Here is a 15396-nt window from a genome sequence, read left to right as displayed (position 1 = left end):
GTTGGACGTGTTGTGTGTTCACAGATGCTCTTCTGTAGACCTCGGTTGTAACGAGTGCTTATTTGAGTTACTGTTGTCTTTCTATCAGCTGAACCAGTCTGGTCATTCTCCTCTGACCTCTGGCATCAACAAGACATTTTTCCAACAGAACTGCTGAGCAATCTTTAATGTGTCGTGAAAGATCGCTGTAGCGCCTCAGCTCAAGAGGCTTGTGAACCGATCGTCTCTTCCTACTAGTTAATTTATAGCATTAAATAAACACGAATGAACATGAGAAGGTATGTTGTTTAAAGGTGCCCTAGAATTAAAAATTGAATTTACCCTGGCATAGTTGAATAACAAGAGTTCAGTACATGGAAAAGACATACAGTGAGTCTCAAACACCATTGTTTCCTCTTTCTTGTAAATTTGATTTGTTTAAAAGACCTCCGAAGAACAGGCGAATCTCAACATAACACTGACTGTTACGTAACAGTTGGGATCATTAATATGTACGCCCCCAATATTTGCATATGCCAGCTCATGTTCAAGGCATTAGACAAGGGCAGCCAGTATTAACGTCTGGATCTGTGCACAGCTGAATCATCAGACAAGGTAAGCAAGCAAGAACAACAGCGAAAAATGGCAGATGGAGCAATAATAACTGACATGATCCATGATATCATGATATTTTAGTGATATTTGTAAATTGTCTTTCTAAATGTTTCGTTAGCATGTTGCTAATGTACTGTTAAATGTGGTTAAAGTTACCATTGTTTCTTACTGTATTCACGGAGACAAGACTGTCGTTATTTTCATTTTTTAAACACTTGCAGTCTGTATAATTCATAAACACAACTTCATTCTTTATAAATCTCTCCAACAGTGTGTAATGTTAGCCGTTAGCCACGGAGCACTATCAAAATCATTCAGAATCAAATGTAAACATCCAAATAAATACCATACTTACGCGATTAGACATGCTGCATGACGAACACTTTGTAAAGATCCATTTTGAGGGTTATATTAGCTGTGTGAACTTTGTTTATGCTGTTTAAGGCAGTCGCGAGCTCAGGGGTCGGGGAGCACGAGAATGAAAGGGGACGCAGCCTAAATCGGCTCATATTTAATGATGCCCCAAAATAGGCAGTTAAAAAATTAATAAAAAAAAATCTATGGGGTATTTTGAGCTGAAACTTCACAGACACATTCAGGGGACACCTTAGACTCAGTGTTCCCTCTAATTTTTTTCCTCACTGAGCAAAACTTTTCTCTGTTGAGCGCACATTTTGGCCACCTGAGCAAAAACATTCTTTATATCAGACATGTACAATGAACTTTAACGCAAAAAAAAAAAAAAAGTTTAATCATGCAACTGTAACTTTTAACTTTAATGTGCCATTTCTATTTTATTTGACCCTTGATGTAACTTAGTGATATATTAAATCATATTTTTGAAAACAAGCAGTTCAGTCACTAATTTAAATTAAGCACATTTTAGGTTACTTGAGATTTTTTCACATTGCTTTGTTAACTGTACCAGTCTTTACCAAGAAATTCTATTAAAAAATCATTTAAAAATCTCCTGCAGGACAGTTCAATTCTTTATAATAATATAATTTGAGCAGTTACACTGATGGTTTGGGACAACTATAATGTGTTTTAGTACACATTATGGTATGGTTTTGTAAATTAATAGCAACAGAGAGTGTTAAACCATCAAAATTATATGTTTATTGCTTATGAATTTCCCAGATTTTCTATACCAGGAGGTTTCAAGATTTTTAGTGGCAAGGAGCCCTAAACAATCCCCTTGTGAGATCAATTTTTTATTAGGCTTACATTATAATATAATAAAACATATTATAATCTTGAAGGATTTAAACTGATATACAGTATTATATTAGTTTAAATGCTTCAATTTGTTTTAATATATTATATGAAAACTGAAGCATTTAAACAGATCTGATAGCTAAATATTTTTAAGTGAACATGTTAACTCTTTTATAGTTATCTAAGCATCCCTGAAACTCACAGCACCACCACACACAATAATCTGTTTAAACTGATGTATATCACTGATGTATTTTGAGTTTGCAAGCTACACCTGTGGTGGGTGTGTAATTCTAAATGTCTCAGTTTTGTTAGCATTCTGTGCCCATCATCCTTTATTCCGCCACTTTTCATTAAAACGTGACGTTTTATTTCACATTTCGTTTCATTTCGCGTTGCCTCTCTTATTGATGTATTTAGTCCGCAAACATTACAGTATTCTTACCGCGACTGATTTGGCTCAGGGCCAGCCAGCTCACAGGCACTCAATCGTTCTCTTTCTATGAAACCTGTAAACTGCATTCACTGGTTCCAACTCTATAGCGACAATAACTCTATAGCGGTTGTCCAGAGCACTGCACTTATTTCTCATTTAAACCGATTTAAACTACAATTGAATGGATCTTCCCCAATTTTCCCACACATGATTTCTGTCCTCTGCACGGCAATTATTCTTTCTGCGCAGCTGCGGCATCAGAAGTGCGTGGCCACGCATGCGCGCAGCTTAGGGGGAGCATTGCTTAGACTTATATTACATCTTTTGAAAAGACGTTCTATGGCACCTTTAAAATGCAGAAAGACGTCAGTACAAACCAATTTTCAAGTTCAAGTCCACCGAGGTTAATCTTCAAGGTTTGTCTGCTTTGTCAGACAAAATGGCGGATTCTGCATAATGGTTGGTTAGATCGCTTGTCAATCAAACTCCCAGCGAAGGGTCAACTGAGGTTGCCAGGGTCAACTTGAAGGCTATCGAAGCTAACAAGACTCTAAAGAGTGTTCTGTGCTCGTCTGTGCAGCCAACGACAGAACAGTTATCATGCTTTGCTCGAACTTTTGCGTTAGAACTGGTACACCGTTTCCGCTTACGAAAACAAAATGGTGGCGCCATGGGTGAAAACGTGCAGATTAAGGGGCCGTAATATTATAATAAGATCCCCTTCCTACGTCACTAGGGGAGTGAAATCTGAGCGGCTCGTTTTTTCACATGCTTGCAGAGAAAGGCTTGCCAAAACAAAGTTACTGGGTTGTCCTTTTTCACGTTTTCTGGGTTGGTAGATGCACCGGGGACACGATTATAGCACTTAAACACAGAAAAAGTCTTTAAACTATAACTGTCTTTGGTTTTTACATGGCCAAAATAAGCTGAAGTATTATGGTTATTGTGAAAAGTTTGGCTATGAGAGACTTCCTCATGAACGCAAATATAAACTACACAAATGTAGCAATCTATTTTGCATTTTGTTTGGATGAACCAATAATAATAAGTAATATAATGCAGATTGACTGATAAGCAGAGCATGTCCCAGCACATCTTTCCTGAGGGTTCTGCTGGGCCTGTATCTATCTGCAGCTTCAGCAGAGGAGTATTTTAATTAAAAACTGAATCAGAGATAATAAACAATCATTCGCAGACTGGGGAGAAGCAGAGAGAATGAAAAAGGAGTGTGTAAATGAACAGTTAATGAACTGAGAGGCAAAGCACGCCAGGCAGATGGTGAAATAAAATGCCAAATCTAAATTCAAATAATCAGTAGAATCCAGTTTAAATAGTCACTGGAAACACAGGAGCACCTGGACGTTCATGAGAAAGATTAAACTGAGCAGCGTCCTTTGGTCAATGAGACAGAAGGACAGAGAGAAAGAAGGATGGGCAGAGAGACAGAAAAAGAAAGAAAGAAAATTTCTTTGACCTTTCTGGTCTTGTTTCCTCCTGTGGCCCTCAGATGTGTTCTCATCAGCACAGTAACGGTCCACCTGGAGGACGGCAGAGGCGATGATCTGGACCCAGCTGTGTTTCCATCTTTAATAATGTGCTTCTGATTCCTGTCAGGAGAAAACATCTCTCCTCGAGCCGGCGATAAGTCATCTGGTCAGATCATACGTGTGTGATTAGATGAGAAAAGAGAGAGAATGAAAGCATGACATACACTTCTCGGCTTTATCAATCTCTGACAGGTTTGGTAAATCAAGGCAGTATTTGAATTTGTATATTTGGGGTGAGAAACAACTATCGATTGCTGGTAACTGCATGTTATGGAGGTACAGTGAACAGTGAAGGCAGTCATTACTGGCAGTAATTACAATAATGATTCTCATTAAATTCTCTAAATGAATGTTCATCTGTGATGATTTATAGTTTTCATAAGCTTATAGCAGAATTGGAGCCAAGGCACAGATCCAGACCAAGACAACCCCCAAACCTACTGTGACCTGAACAATACCAGACCTCTTAAAACATAGACTAGGACTAAATAAATAAATTCTTTTATTCAGCAAGGATGCATTAAATTGAGAGTAAAGTGACAGGAAATACATGTATACAAACGATACAAAATATTTATATTTCAAATAAATGCTGTTCTTTCGAACTTTCTATTCATCAAACAATCCAGAATACAATGTGTCATGGTTTCCACAAAAATATGAAGCAGCACAACTATTTTCAACATTGATATTCAAAAAGAAAACACACACATACTCAATGGCCACTTTATTAGGTAGATCTAATCAACTGCTTTGCTTAATGCAAATATCTAATCAGCCAATCACATGGCAGCAACTCAATGCATTTAGGCATGTAGACATGGGCTGCATTGTGTTGGTTTTGATGTTTGTTTTGGATCATTGTCCTAATGGAAGATCCAACCATGTCCCATTGTTGGATTTCTAGCAGAAGCGGTCAGGTTTTGAATTTTTATCTGTTGGTATTGACAGAATCCATGATACCATGTATTTGAACTAAGATGTCCAGGACCTCCATCAGAAAAATAGGCCCAAAACATTAAAGATCCAGCAGTATATTTAACCGTGGGCATGGGGTACTTTTTATTCATGTGTGCACCAAACCCATCTGGTGGGTTTGCTGCCAAAAAGCTTGTTTTTTAGTTTTATCTGACCATAGAAGCTCGTCCCATTTGAATTTCCAGTCATGTCTGACAACTGAATATGCTGGAGATTGTTTCTGGATGAGAGCAGAGGATTTTTCTTGAAACTCTCCCGAACAACTTGTGGGGATGTAGGTGCTGTTTGATAAATTTTTTTTAGGCTTTCTGAGACTCAAGACTCAACTAATCTCTGCAATTCTCCATCTGTGATCCTTGGAGAGTCTTTGGCCACTCAAACTTTCCTCCTCACCATGCATTACTACGATTTAGACACACGTCCTCTTCCAGGCAGATTTGTAACATCTTTAGTTGATTGGACCTTCTTAATTATTGCCCTGATGGTGGAAATGGGGATTTTCAGTGCTTTAGCTATTTCTTTACAGCTACTTTCTATTTTGTAAAGCTCAACAATCTTTTGCTGCACATCAGAACTATATTCTTTGATTTTACTCATTGTGATGAATGTTTAAGGGAATTTGGCCTTTGTGTTTCCTCATGTTTATACTCCTGTGGAACAGGAAGTCATGGCTGGACAATTTCATGTTCATGATCACCCTGGTGTGCTAAAAAAATGTAAATATGAATGGGAATATACTTCAGAGATATTTCACTCATAAAAAATTCTAGGGGTGCTAATAATTGTGGCCAAAGTGTTTTGGAGAAAAACATTTATTTCATAATCTGATTTTCCCCCCACTTTCAATTCTTTTCCTTCAATGAAAGGTTAGATTTTTGCTAATTTATGAATTAAAGATCAAAAGGATAAACAATTCATATTTACCAAGGGTGCCAATAATTCTGACCACCACTGTAGCAGGTGAAAAACAATATGTGGATCTGAATTTACAGTACTCATAAAAGATTAGGCAAAAAGAGCTACTACTTCTGGTGAGATTCTGAAGTGGACACTTTACTATCCCATGAGGCCACGGGAGAAGATTTGTGAATGGCAGTGAAGTGACCCAAATGGCGCTGGTATGTCACATGACAATGACAGCATGGCAAATGTAGTATATCCAGATTCAACTACCCATTTTCCTACTATATAGAACATACTTTTTTAGCACTTGTAAAGTAATTACTTATTCAAAATAAGTACCTACTCAAGAGAGTATGTGATTTCGGATGCAGATATGGTTGAGAAGATCTGCTGAAGTTCAAAATGAGGAAGAAAAGTGATTTAAGTGCCTTTGAATGTGGCATGGTTTTTGGTGCCAGACAAGTATTTCAGAAACTGCTGATCTAATGGGATTTTCATGCACAACCATCTCTAGGGTTTGCAGAGAATGGTCGAAAAAGAGAAAATATCAACAGTTCTGTTGGTAAAAATGTCTTGTTGATGCCAGAGGTCAGAGGAGAATAACCAGACTGGTTCAGCTGATAGAAAGACAACAGTAACTCAAATAAGCACTCGTTACAACCGAGGTCTGCAGAAGAACATCTCTGAACACATCAAACCTTGAAGCAGATAAACTACAGCAGCAGAAGACACACCAGTGCCACTCCTGTCAGCTGAGAACAGCAAACCGAGGTGACAATTCACATGGACTCACCAAAATTGGACAATTGAAGACTGGAAAAAAGTTGCCTGGTCTGATGAGTCTCGATTTCTGTTGTGACATTCGAGCCCGATCACACGAAAATGCTATCATTAATACGAGTGTGTAATCTCGTGGAATGTATACGCTAAAATGAGTTTGCATATGATACGCAGTTTACTAATCCTACCCAAGACAGCGTGTTATATAGACCCCATAAAGTGCGTATCATATGCACGCGAAAAACTGCGTATCATATGCAAACTCATTTTGCCGTATATATTCTACGAGATTACACATGCATACTATTGATACGCACTATTGCCCACCTCTAGTGTGGAGAATATTGTCTTGGCACACTTTGGGCCTCTTAGTACCAATTGAGCATCATTTAAACACCACAGCCTACCTGTGTATTGTTGCTGACCATCTCCATCCCTTTATGCCCATCTTCTGATGGCTACTTCCAACAGGATAACGCACCATGTCACAAAGCACAAACCATCTCAAACTGGTTTCTTGAACATGACAATGAGTTCACTATACTCAAATGGCCTCCAGTCACCAGATCTCAATCCAATAAAGCACCTTTGGGATGTGGAGAAATGGGAGATTCGCATCATGGATGTGCAGCCAACAAATCTGCAGCAACTGCGTGACGCTATTATGTAAAACTGGACCAAAATCTCTGAGAAATGTTGCCAGCACCTTGTTGAAATCTATGCCATGAAGAATTAATGCAGTTCTGAAGGCAAAAGGGGGGTCCAAACCTGGTACTAGCAAGTGTCCATGAGTGTATATATATATATATATATATATATATATATATATGTATTAGGTCAGTAAGCAATGTTACGGCAGGTCTGAACTATCAGTAATATCATTGTTTCTATGCATTGAAGACATTCACATTCCTCTGAGACCAATCAGCAAATTAGTGAAATCATGTAGCTGACCTTGTATACACACTAAACTTCCTCGTCTGCGATGTGTGTGTGTGTGTGTGAGAGAGAGAGAGAGAGAGAGAGAGAGAGAGAGAGAGCAGTTCATTTGCAGTTTCTTGCCTGTTGGTCATGCTCTGGTTTGCATATCAGATGAATCATCTTTCCGAGGTGTTGGGTCACAGTTAAATTGAACATCTTGGAACCAATTTATTCCATTAGGAGGCTCCGAGTCCAGGACTGGAATACTGACAGCCAATTTCAGCTCCTCTCAAGCGTCAAGCATGAAGGGAACGCGACAAAAGATGATGGATTTAGCCAGACAATACACATGAGGTGTGTGTGTGGGCGCGTTTCTATATTCAAGCGGGTTTTTAGAGTAAGACCGCACAATGCTGCAGAAATTTTATATCTCTCTCGTCAATAGTACTTCATTCTTTCCATTCATAAATGACTTCAGATTTTAAAGGACTATGCTAAAATCCTCTCACAACACAGCGTGAGGTTTCATAAGGAGGCCGTAATTGAGGAGGAGGACGACACGTGTCAACACATCCATTACTGAGCGGCAAAAGTGCTTTGACACTCGTCTAATCCCTTCTATTCTCTATCACAAGGCTTTGTGTGTCCACTTCATTTTCCTTCTCCGTTTGAACAGAGACCACAGTGTAAGAAAAAGACCACTTGTCTGTACCAAAGAAAGTCAAACGCTGTTCAAACTGCCTTAGCAAGGAAAAGGTTTGAATTATGGAGCAGTTTTGGGTGACTATACTGTAGCGACTTTTGATATTTGCCACATCGCATTTACTAGATGACAAAGCTACGTTGTTTGTGGCAACAATAGGAATTTCACTTTTCTGACACTTTTCCGTAGCTGTTACATGCCATGATAAAGTTTGGTCGTATTGTTTTGCTGTATTTATTTATTTAATATTTTTCATTAATACTTTGGGTTACATTTGTTCAGCAGTTTCAATGTGAAATGTCCACTGAGTGGCGCTAAAAGCGTGTACATGTTTTTTATTTATTTTTTGCCGGAACAGATAAACGTCAATATGGTACGTTTTTATGATGTTGGTTTTTATACGAATCACCGCGGTTCTGATTTGAAATTTGCACTCCATTGTGTTTTAAAATAACGTAAGACCAACACTACACCTAAAAAACCTGCCCGATAGTGTTAACAAAATCAAATGTGACATAAACACCAGCCGTTTTAGCTTGTCTAGATCTCTCTTTGAGCAAGCTTGTTATGTCAGAAAAGTGAAACATATGGAGCTGGTTAAGTGATGCAAAGTCCAAAATATATTAGTTTACAAATCGTGCACTCTGGTAAAAATAGTGGCGAAAATAGTTTTGAAGTCATAACATAATATTGTGCAAGGAGACGAGAAAACGAGTCTTTATTAATCCATAATCTGAACCCGTAATCGTAACTGTGTATGAAAACGATTAAAAGCGCTTGCTGTTTTACTGCCTCTAGTGTTCATTTCTGTTGGAAACTGCAGTGATATGTACGCATTGGTACGTATTTTGGTGACTCGCAAAAACATTCCCACAGGTACGTCTTTCCTATGAGATCGGGTTGCCAGAATGTGTCTGTGAAGTTTCAGCTCAAAATACTCCACAGATCATTTATTATAGCTTGTCAAATTTGCCCCTATTTGGGTGTGAGCAAAAACACGCCGTTTTTGTGTGTGTACCCTTTAAATGCAAATGAGCTGCTGCTCCAGAAGAGGGCGGAGCTTTAACAGCTCAAGAACAACAAAGCTGGAGAATCTCACGCAGCCAAAATGAGGATTGTCTTACATTGTTCAAACCGGAGTCGACACTGATGGAGAGACTCAGGAAGAAGTTACAACTTTTAGAATGAAACTGGATGTTTCTGAATGGTTAGTGGATAATCATTACTGCGCAGATTTGGGCTCCGAAGGACATAATCGGCAATGACCGTTACTGGGATATTTTGCATTCGATCCATCTTTTTTTTTATACAGTCTACGAGTGAAACGTCTTCTCAAACAAGAAAAATGTAGGACGGGACTTGATTTTGTCCATGTGGAATTGATTGGATCATTGTGGTTTGATATTGCTCTGATCATAGTGTTGGAAATGGCATACTCTCATTGAGTAGGTACTTATTTTGAATAAGTACTTAGTTTGTGACCAGTAATAATGCATGGTTCTATATAGTATGAATGTGTGTAGTATGAATGTAATACAGACCTACTACATTTGCCATGTTGTCATTATCATGTTGACCTACCAGCGCTAACTGCATTGCTTCACTGCCATATTCATCCTCTCCCGTGGCCTCATGGGATAGTAAAGTGTCCATCACATGCACTATGGTCCAAGGTCACGCTGGTTAGGTAGCAGACCACACAGGAGCAGAAACACAAGTTACTGCTTTTTTACTAATTTCAAGAACCAACTTGAGCACATTAAGCAGGAACTGCTGAAAATCCCTTTATCACACACTTTATTTAATTTACTCCTTCAACATGCTTATGATCCTAATCTTAACAGGGAGACTGAATCCATCTTCAGAAATGAAGTAGATTTATGATTTATTAATGTTCAATTTCTGCCCGCTGCACACCTACAGGATAGATCTAATAATGATGGGGTGATGGAGAGAGATGGATTTACAGTGCAAGTGGAGAAATAGAGTATAGATGATTCTCTAGATCCAAACAAATACAGATTATTCAAATATATATTCACTACCTTTGTGAATACCTTGCCTAACAGTGAGCTGGGAGTAAACAATCTCCTTAACTAGAGACTGTAACTTATTCTGTCCAACAGCTGCCTACTTATCAAGTCACATGTGTAGCACACTTGTTTATGGGACTGTAAATCTGAAATTGACCATTTTCAAATTTCTGGGGAAAACGGAAGACATCGTAGATGGGTAAACTTATGGTGAATGGGAGGCTACAGCAAATGTTTTTTGTGTTTCCAATTGCTCCAATAATAATATTAATCATGATAATAGTAATTAAATAAATTGGCCTAAATTATAAAAAAAAAAATATACAATAGTGTTTCCATTTGACTGATTACAGCAGTCAGAAAAGAGAAAGAACATCAAATTTACTGACACGCCCTTGTGAAAAAAGGAAAATTAAAAAAAAAAAGAGTACTTATTTTGGAAATAACATACATGTTTTTGACACTTACAGTAGTTGCATGTAATTTACAATTAAATAAAATGTATTATAGTTTAAATTTATATTAAATGAGGTTAGTTCAACTTAAGTAATTTTTTGACCCACTTACGCAGGACTTCTTTAATGTCTTTGAAATATGGATAAAGTGTGACTGACAAGTAAACTTAAATATACTTTATTGTCATTTCTGTTGGAACTTGTATGGCATGTATTTAAATATATTGTAATCGCATATTTGTAACGATGAAGTTGCAATTTAAAACGTTTAAAACATTAAACTTTTAATGATCAAACAGCACAGTATAATTAGCCTAAAAATCAGCCAATTTTACATGTGCCTTAGTATGTTAGTCAACACATCAAAACAAGTGTACTTCTTTTATAGCACGACCAAAGATTATTAAAACGATTATTAAAAAGATTGTTAAAGGCAACAGATTTTACTAATAGACCTACCAATCTCTGTGTAAAATTAAAATAATGATGCTGCCATATTTTTACACACCTGTAAAGTGGCTCCAAATCTCCGGTGAAAATAGTGGATTACTCAGTAAATACACATCTGCGACATTTAATATTTTGGCTTTCATCACTATTTATGTTTGTCTTTCAACAGAAAAAATATTTAAAAAATCAAAAATTTGAGCCGGGGACCTCTAGTTGATTTGACATGGAATGACCCATGAGTTAAAATGTACTTTAAAGTGAAACTTTAAATTTGACATGAAATGTACTTTTTAAAAGTGTACTTTAAGTAGCCTACACTTCATGTGGTCTACACTTTAAGTGACCTTTGATTTATTATATTATCTGCAAATACAGCATGTAAAAAATATACTTTTAAGATTTAAAGTACAATACAATACAATACAATACAATTTAGTGCACTTCTTTTTCACAAGCTCCTTCAGCTGTTAGAAATGTCCTCACAGCAGTGTTTTGTAATTTAGTCAAGGTAACACAAACTAGACTATTGTGTTAGAAACGTACCCTACATAACATTTTTAAAACCCAAAATATAAAAACCTTTGCTGCCTACCATAGATTTACGATGTTAATAGGCTAACTGTTGAAAAACATCATCACAATCTGTGAAAAGTGTCCATTATATATAACTCTGAGTGAAAATAAAGTGAAATATACAGGTGCGCTCAACTTACTTGCTATGTTACGTGTCTCAAACAAAGCCACCTTCATTATTAAAGATGACAGTTGTATCATATTGATAGTCAATAGAGTGAAAGTCTGCCAGCCGTGAGCCGTTCAAAGCAGATTCACTCAGATCTGGATTGGAGTTACACCGACACCTAGAGGAGTGCTTTGGTGTTGCTGATTTTACTTTACTATCCACTGAAACAGAAGCCAGCAGGTCAAACGTTGTTTAAGATAAGGAGAAACACATTCTGGTACAAACAAACTGGTCTGTAGTGCAAATTATTTGACTGCAGTTTGTTGTTTTTCCAGTTATATAGTGGCTAATGAATCGGACCATAATATGCCATTTTTTATTTTTTTTGGTTTTTGCTTCTGTTAATCCATAACAAATTAAAGTAAACTTCAAACAAAAGCTTTCAGAATCTATTTTGTTTAACTGTTTTTTTTTTTTCTCCCTAAATCCAAATGTATATGCAGGGTTGCAGGTTTTTAAAAAGTATTTCACTACAGATTACAAAATAAATGCTTTAAAAAGTAATTTGTAATGTAATCTAAATACTTATTATTATACTTATACTAATAAGGTATGTAACACAAAGTCTTCAACAAAGTGCATATTATTTTTAACAACATCAATATTCCACAGTATTTCTTGAGGGAAAAAATGCAGACAACCTTCAACCCTCTGGTGTTCTTCACGTGCTGAAGTGAAAAAAAGTTTTAAAAAGTTTAAAAAAAGTTACAGAATTTTAAGTTTATTGTTATGAAAAATGCACAAAAATACTATTTTCATTTTTTATATGAAATTTATATTTTCAAAAATAAATTGAAATGGAGGAAAAGTTGTGTTCTAAATGTGAGCTTGATATCTCAAAAAATGAGCTTTCGGTAAGATTTTGTTTGGCCGCAGTACCAAAAGTTTCCACTAGAAGAAATTCCTCTCCTATTCGTTTCCAATTCACTAATTTTTGACCGCGAGGAGCACAAGTGTGACTATTTTTGTCAGGACCATTTAACCTTTTCAATTTTTTTTTTTTTTTTTGTGTGTGTGTTCACATAGCAAGTGTCAAAACCTTTACCAAGTTTCATATAAATTCCAATGAAGTAAAAAATTCTAAAAGAAAACACAATGTAAAATTTGTCAATAAAAAAATGACTGAAGAGCACCAGAGCATGTGCAACACAATGCATCAAGAGCTGGGGTGTGTAAACTTTTTGAATCACATTAACAGGGTAAATTGTAATTATTTTGTCTTCTGGGAAACATGTAAGTATTAGCTTCTGAAGGGCAGTACTAAATAAAAAATATGATCTTTAAACAAAATATTAAACAAAATTTACACATCATCATCTTGTTCAAAGTTTACACCCCCTGCTCTTAATGCGTCGTTTCCTTCTGGAGCATCAGTAAATGTTTTCACCTTTTGTAATAGTTGTGTTTGAGTCCCTCAGTTGTCCTCAGTGTGAAAAGATGGACCTCAAAATCATACAGTCATTGTCGGAAAGGTGTCAAATATGCCGAAGATGCTGGTAATCCAGAGAATGTGCAGGACCATCTGAAAAACAATGAGCAGTTTAACTGTTCAGGGAAAACAAGGGACTCACAAACTATCACAAAACACGAAAACAGTCGTGGATCATCCAGGTAACTTGTTGTCTTGTGGAGTGTATGTAAACATCTGTTATGAGAAATAGCTTATTCATTTTGCAAGTTTACAAGGGGGTGTAAATATGAGCAGAACTGTAGCTTAGGATGCTTTGACGAAAACAGTAAGGGTCATTCTTCAATTGGGGTGAGAAATGAGAGGCAGAAATTGTAAAAATGCTTTTTGGTTTTCTTTTAATAAAATATATTGCTATGCATTTAACATGGGTTTAATATGCTATATCCATTAAAACTGAAGTTTAATTAATTTTAATCAAACACTGGTGAAACAACCACTTATGTCTATGGTGTAACCAATATTTGAAGTAAAATTTTGGTTTGTTCTTGTTGATTATTTAAATTTCATTTTTTTTAAAAGAAATGTTTAATTGTTCATCTTGGCACCTATTTTTGCCAAAGAAGAATGGTTTCCTTTTTAAAAATGTGGATACATCAAAAAAAGGCAAGAAAAATGGTCTGTGTTACCTTTATAGTCTTTATTCTAAAAGATTAAAACCACTTACAGCCTAAAAACATTAAATTATAAGTATAAATGGCTCTGAATTAAAGAAATATCAGATACATTTTGAAGTAACACCACAGACTTCCTATTGCATAAAAGGTTTAACAATTAAAAGTTTATTGATTAAAATAATTAACTACATCATAAGTAGGATTACAAGAAGTATCTACTCTGATAAAAGAACATTTAGGGAAAAACTATTAAAAAATATAATTAAAACAACCTGAAACCTGTTTGTCACTCCTTAAAGGGATAGTTCACCCAAAAAGGAAGCATCGGAGCATAATGAATCAGTGTGTGTCGAATCAGCGGTTCGGAGCGCTAAAGTCACGTGATTTCAGCAGTTTGGCGGTTTGCCATGCGATCCCAATCATGATTCGATACACTGATTCATAATGCTCCGATGCTTCATGAAGCAGTGTTTTGAAATCGGTCATGACTAAATAAGTCGTTATTTTGGTTTTTTGGCACCAAAAATATTCTCGTCGCTTTATAATATTAATATTGAACCACTGTACTCACATGAACTGATTTAAATATGTTTTTAGTACATTAATGGATCTTGAGAGAGGAAATGTCATTGCTCCTATGAAGGCCTCACGGAGCCATCGGATTTCAACAAAAATATCTTAATTTGTGTTCCGAAGATTAACGAAGGTCTTACGGGTTTGGAACGGCATGAGGGTAAGTAATAAATGACAGAATTTTAATTTTTGGGTGAACTAACCCTTTAATAAAAATGAATGTACTCCCCATGCACCCCTCAGATCAACCAGCACCTGCAATGACCTTTACACACAGGAAGTAGTCCAAATAGATTTCCCCCTTTTCTTAAATGGGCGACATCCATTGTTGTAACACCACAGACATGAATTTGGGGGACACTACTTTTTTCTTAAACATTACAAATTATGTATATTTAAAACAATTTAGTAAAATTGTACATGTTAAAATCTATATTCACACTATATTGCAATTACATTACATGATACCTCTCTGAGGTATGGCGGGATCATGCATATTTTGTTACAAATATGCAATCTCTCAAACTTAATATGCTTTTTAAAACAAAAATGTAACTATTTATAGTGCACAAATTGTGCAAAAATGCAAAACATGCAAAAATGTTATAATTTATTGCTATTTAAAGTTTATTTCAACTGCTGTAAAGTAGAGGGACACCACTTGCCACCACAAATGAAGAATGACCCACAAGAACAAGCAGGTGTAAACTTGACAACTAGTCAGAGATTAGTTAAGAAAAATTTCACGAACCTTCGGAAAGTTACTCGTTTTGAAACGAGCATTGAAAGAAGGAAAACTCGCGGTTCAGCAAGTGAGTCATTTGTTGATGGTGAATTCCTGAAGTTCATTCGGCGCAGGATTCGTTGTAACGTGAATGAAAATAAAATGAATCATGAAAAGCTCAAAAGAGTCATTTGTTCGTGAATCGGAGCGTTGTTTGTTTTGGCATGCAGCTCGCGAGGACAGGACAGAAGGAC

At 36.4% G+C, this 15396-nt stretch overlaps 1 long non-coding RNA gene across 1 annotated transcript; it reads right to left on the bottom strand.

Moving 5' to 3' along the window:
* Positions 1 to 3168: 3168 nt before the first annotated feature.
* On the bottom strand, positions 3169 to 15282 carry LOC125248729. Its single transcript, XR_007180352.1, has 3 exons — positions 15170 to 15282; positions 13148 to 13282; positions 3169 to 3898 (listed from the first exon to the last, which is right to left on the bottom strand). It is a non-coding gene; the product is annotated as an uncharacterized LOC125248729 (long non-coding RNA).
* Between the last annotated feature and the right edge of the window lie 114 nt (positions 15283 to 15396).

Source organism: Megalobrama amblycephala, linkage group LG16 (genome assembly GCF_018812025.1).
Source record: "Megalobrama amblycephala isolate DHTTF-2021 linkage group LG16, ASM1881202v1, whole genome shotgun sequence".
Classification (NCBI taxonomy): domain Eukaryota; kingdom Metazoa; phylum Chordata; class Actinopteri; order Cypriniformes; family Xenocyprididae; genus Megalobrama; species Megalobrama amblycephala.
The sequence above is the reverse complement of the archived record's forward strand: the minus strand, read 5'-3'. Positions and strand labels throughout refer to the sequence as shown.